This window comes from Meleagris gallopavo, chromosome 4 (genome assembly GCF_905368555.1).
Source record: "Meleagris gallopavo chromosome 4, MGAL_WU_HG_1.1, whole genome shotgun sequence".
Classification (NCBI taxonomy): domain Eukaryota; kingdom Metazoa; phylum Chordata; class Aves; order Galliformes; family Phasianidae; genus Meleagris; species Meleagris gallopavo.
Window position 1 is genome coordinate 2,844,214 of NC_139407.1, and position 5,128 is coordinate 2,849,341.

The window sequence follows — 5,128 nt, forward strand, 5'->3', positions numbered from 1 at the left end:
CCACTGCCAACCCTTGAATGAGGTCTGAGAAGAGGTGGCTCCTGGCTCCTTTCCTTCCAGTCACCCAGGTGCACTGCTTACACCTGAGCTCCCCTGGGTCGGCCATGCTTTCCAACCAGGTGCTCAATCACTGGCTCAGGCCATGACTTAGCATTTCCACTACATATGTTAACAGAAGTTTATAATATATAAACAGTATAAACAGGAGGAGGTATGTCTGTTTACAAGGGTGGATAGTGTTAGGAAAAGGGAGATTGGTTTTAAACTAAGAGAGGGGAGGTTTAGGTTAGATATTAGGAGGCAGTTTTTCACCCAGAGGGTGGTGAGGCACTGGAACAGGTTGCCCAAGGAGGTTGTGGATGCCCCATTCCTGGAGGCATTCAAGGCCAGGCTGGATGTGGCTCTGGGCAGCCTGGTCTGCCGGTTGGTGACCCTGCACATAAGAGGGTGTTGAAACTAGATGATCATGATGGTCCTTTTCAACCCAGTCCATTCTATGATTCTTTGAATGTTCTCTTTGCTAGTTCTCTCTATGGGGAATGGGGTAAAGAATTGGAAAAGTAACTGTATAAAGAACTCATGGGTTGAGATAAAGACAGCACAGCAAATAAAGCAAAAGCTATGTGTGCAAGCAGACCAAAGCCAGGAATTCAGTTGCACTTTTCCATTGGAAGGCAGATGTCTAGCTTCACCCAGGAGAACAGGATTCATCATGCAGTGTTTGTCTGGAATGACAAATGCTGACATCCTAAATGTTCCCCCTCGTCCTCCTTTACCCCAGCTTTTATTGCTGAATACAATGCCATATGGTATGGGACATCCCTATGGCCAGTCTGGGGCAGCTGTCCTGTCTGTGTTCCCTCCCAACTCCTTGTGGAGTTCATCCCCTCATTGGAAGGGCAGCACAAGCAGCAGAAACATAATTGGATCTGTACAGCACTGCTCAGAAACAACTGTAACATCAGTGTGCTGTCACCACTATTTTGATCAAAAATCCAAAACATGTTATGGCATGAGCCTCTGCAAAGAAAATTAACTTTATTCCTGCCAAAATCATGATGTGGTTAATTAGGTGAAGACCAGGCACTAAAAATTTTGGTTTTATCTCCTGGAATGTCAGTTTATATTGCAGAATGTATTGAGAATTTCCGCAAGTATAGATGACTTGTTATAAATTGAAATAAGAAACTGAACATTTCTACTGCTTTTAAAGACTCTATGGGGCTGCTGAATCACGGCCTGAACCTCTGATTGATCACCTGAGGCAAGCAATGAGTCAGCCACAGGAGCACAGGTGAAGGCAATTCTCGTGTGCTGCAGGAAGGGATGGAGCCTGGCTGCACCTCTTCTAGACCCATTTAAGAGCTGACTGCAAGTGGGGAAGGATCTCTCTGGAGATCTGCCCTACTGGAGTCCATCTTGCGAGCCCAGGACAGGGTGAGTGACTTTCTTTCCTTACTCCTATATAACAATTACATCAACTAAGCTCCTGGATATACTGTATATCCTGATATATCTATCTGTATATCCACTGATTATACAAAGGACTGATCCAAGATGAGTGGCACTCTAGAAAAAAATATCCAAAAATTGAAGAACACATTCAACTAGTTTGTAACAAAAAAATAACGTAGTGGATTCACTCAGTTGTTGAAAATGTATTTCATTATGTATTGATCACCACATATTTGGTTCCTGTTATTTTTAATACTATTTTTATACCTTTTTTAAAAAGAAGACTAGCCCATTGTTTCATAACACTATGTAGGAGAAGATTTATGTATGGTTATAAAGTTGGCTGTGGAAATCATATCACTTTAAATGTTTTTTCAGAGGAAAATCACATCAGGCTGGCAAACCTGTCTGCACTGGCTGATGAAGAATGAGGGCTTTATTTTTGAGCTTTCTATTAAACTAAAATTTATATTACTATTGCTGCTTAGATGATAATTCTGGGTCACCACTGAACTATTCCTTCTAGCAGCACTACTCCCAAGAGTACTTTATTTCTTATAGTATTAAACAAGCAGGAGCCAAGTGAATTTTAAATCTGTAGGGTGTCAAAAATGAGAAACTAGATTAAGTTTTGGATGCAGATGCAAGGGAGAACAGTCACACATTTTAAAAACTGAAGAGCATTACATTCTCAAATGTACATATGATTTGTCCTAGAGCAGTGGCTAGACATATCAAAAGATCTTTACAAGTTAGACTTGTGATGTGATAAAATGTATGTGGTATCATTCAAGTTAGGTTTAAGATCTTGAGTGTTGACAGAACACAGGAGTTGAGGACCAGTTTTTTTTTTTTTGGAGATTTTTACAAGGATAAGACCCACGTTCTTCTGAGAAATAGGCTTTCTTATCAATTTTCATTCTCTTTCCATTCTATTATACAAATGTTTTCCCTCTTCATGGAAAACTTAGTTTGATCTCATTAGTGTTCTACTGTTCTCTAATCATAAGTAGAGTTACTGGCTGTTTTACAGTTTGGTGAAATTCAAACAATTATATTCCATAAATTGTGTGTGTTATTGGAAAGCCAAGAGCAAAGCAGCTCAGGGCAATGAAAAGCATAACAAACTGGGAATTTATACCACTTCTAGCTAGCAAAGCAGAATTTGCTCCCAGGTTTGTTTCACAGGAAAAGAAAAAAAGAGTAAAATAGCACATTTGGCTGATGCTAAAATGATTTTAGGAGGCTTAGGAAGACAAAGACCCTTCACTTTGTTACTGAAAACTGGCAGATCAACTGAAGACTAATTCCATTTTGAAATAAACATTTTGCATCACAGTGAAACCATGCTGCTAATATTAGCCAAGCTGGCAAATAAACAGGAACTCCTTGTTTCATTGTTTTTACTTTTGTATTCCATCAATGGACTGTAAAGTACTGGAAATGAGCCAAAATCAAGGACTAATTTCCATTTAGTGGTATAATGAAGTAATAAACATGCTTTGATTCAGATTAAAAGCTTTTTCCCCTCCAAACTAAAAGCACTTCTCTATCTGTCTGTAGCTTCAATGTTTTCACAAAAATAGTTAGTAGCTGCTGCAATATTGTGTTAAAACAAATAAACAAATGCCAAAAAGATAAATTTAGCACTCACTACTTCCTGAAGCAGCCAATCTTTAGTGCTCAGAATCTTCAGAATGCATAGCTAAACAAAACAAAATCCTCTATTCAGATCAGACACAAATATTTGCCTTGATTTGTTCCACAACCAAGTTTAAACCAATATAAATGAGGGCACTTTCTGCAATCCCTATACTCATCTCTACTGTTTCCTTTACTACTCATGCACAACCACTTGCAGTGTTTGCTGCACAGCACTATATTGTACCTATCCAATAGTCAAATTAACATTGTGTTCAACGTGGAAAGTGCAAAGTACATAGGAAGAAGTTTTTCTCCTTAAGTCTTAAAAGTAGTGGGCTAAATCCTACACCCAGCGATCTTGTGTGAGCAATATTCATATGGTGTCCCCAAGAATAACTTGGTTATGTCTTTGATCAAGACCAAAGAGTGAATTAACTGGAAGAATGAAATAAGTCTTGATAAGACTCAAGGATCAGTTAATTATTATTTATGTAATACCATATCTGAGGCTATTATAAGTTGCAGATTTTTACCCTTAAGTTTCAAATTTTAAGAAAGGAATCCTTGAAAGCGTTTAAAATCTTCACAAATTAAAGCATCTAATCCTGGAGCTTAAATTCATAATGGCTTCTTTAATCTAATCATTTTCAACAGCTAATTCTAAAGCAGTAATTAAATTCTTAGATCAACTTCAGTCCTTAGCTAAATGCAAGAGCTGCTTACAAACAACTCATCCTTACAGTGCTATACTAAAGATTCACATTGAGTATTATGACAGTATTCTGAGAAATGTTTTTTTTTGTTTGATCATTGTTTATATCTATCTATATATATATATATGTAATATGTGTTCAACATTTATCTTTGTATTACCATACAACTTCATTGGGCTTCTGGAAAAGCTACATGCTTGTTCCTGGCCATACGTAAGCCTCCAGAGTTTACTGAAGACATGGATTAATGATTTATCTATGAACTCTAAACTACTTCAAAGGGTAATTTTCTCCCATTCTTTCCCAGTAGTAAACTTTGAATGATTTTACCTTTGCAGAATGGAAAATAACATTGAGAATCTGTGAAAGTTTCCAGAAACATAAGATTTTTCACTCTTAATTCTAACTAGACCAGAAGAAACTGAAGATTTCTAAACACTGTTGAAGATATGCTGGAAGTGATCCAATGTGGAAATCCACAAGAACTCAACTGCTATGCAAGAAATGAGTGAATAAAGCAGAGATGAGCAATGACAATTTTTAGAAAATGTGGCCAAGTTGTATTTTTCTGCCTTAAGATCTTTGAGACAAAGCTGGCACTCACTAGACAGAACAGAAAGCTCATCTGGATGGTAGACAGTTCAAGTACTGACCTGTGGTGTAGAACAGACTAATTTCACTCACATTTGCCTGTGAACTACAGAAACTGTAAGAGAGAAAGTATGCCTATCCAACAGCCTGTTACCTGCTCAAAATTATATTGATGTCAAAACATTTTTACTAATGGATTTGCAGGAAAATTGCGCCTACTGTACTCAGGTTTTATTTTATTTTGCTAACACAGGCTGTTTAAGTCATACTTAGCTTCTTCGGAAGCTGTCTGAACAAATCACCAGTGAAGGGAGTAGGAATATATGGAGGAGTTCTTGTTATCATCTGTGTTTGTTGATGTTGGGAGTGACAGTTGTATACAGTTGATTAGTTCATGTTGATTTGACAGGTAGCAATGGGACAGTGCAGCTACATGCCATTTTCCCAAGTTTCATTGAGTCATGTTTTTATTTTTTTCTGTCACTTTTGATGAAATGCAAACTGTACATTAGCTACCTGTACACCACCAGTGTATTTGTAATATAAATTCTCTGTACTACAAAACCTCCTTCTACCAGAGATTGCCAGGGCTTTATTTATGTGTGTGCATACATGTATCTGAAGAGGAAGAGGATGCACTTATCATCAGGTACTGTTCTTCTAAAAAGAACAAACCTGGCAAGTTATTTATCATATTGCTTGACAGTTATGCCTCTGCAGACTGT

At 37.7% G+C, this 5,128-nt stretch overlaps 1 long non-coding RNA gene across 1 annotated transcript; it reads left to right on the top strand.

Annotated features, from left to right (window-relative positions):
- Positions 1-1,252: 1,252 nt before the first annotated feature.
- On the top strand, positions 1,253-4,349 carry LOC109367122 (uncharacterized). The gene is made up of 2 exons (XR_004159433.2): positions 1,253-1,437; positions 4,223-4,349. It is a non-coding gene; the product is annotated as an uncharacterized LOC109367122 (long non-coding RNA).
- Positions 4,350-5,128: the final 779 nt, after the last annotated feature.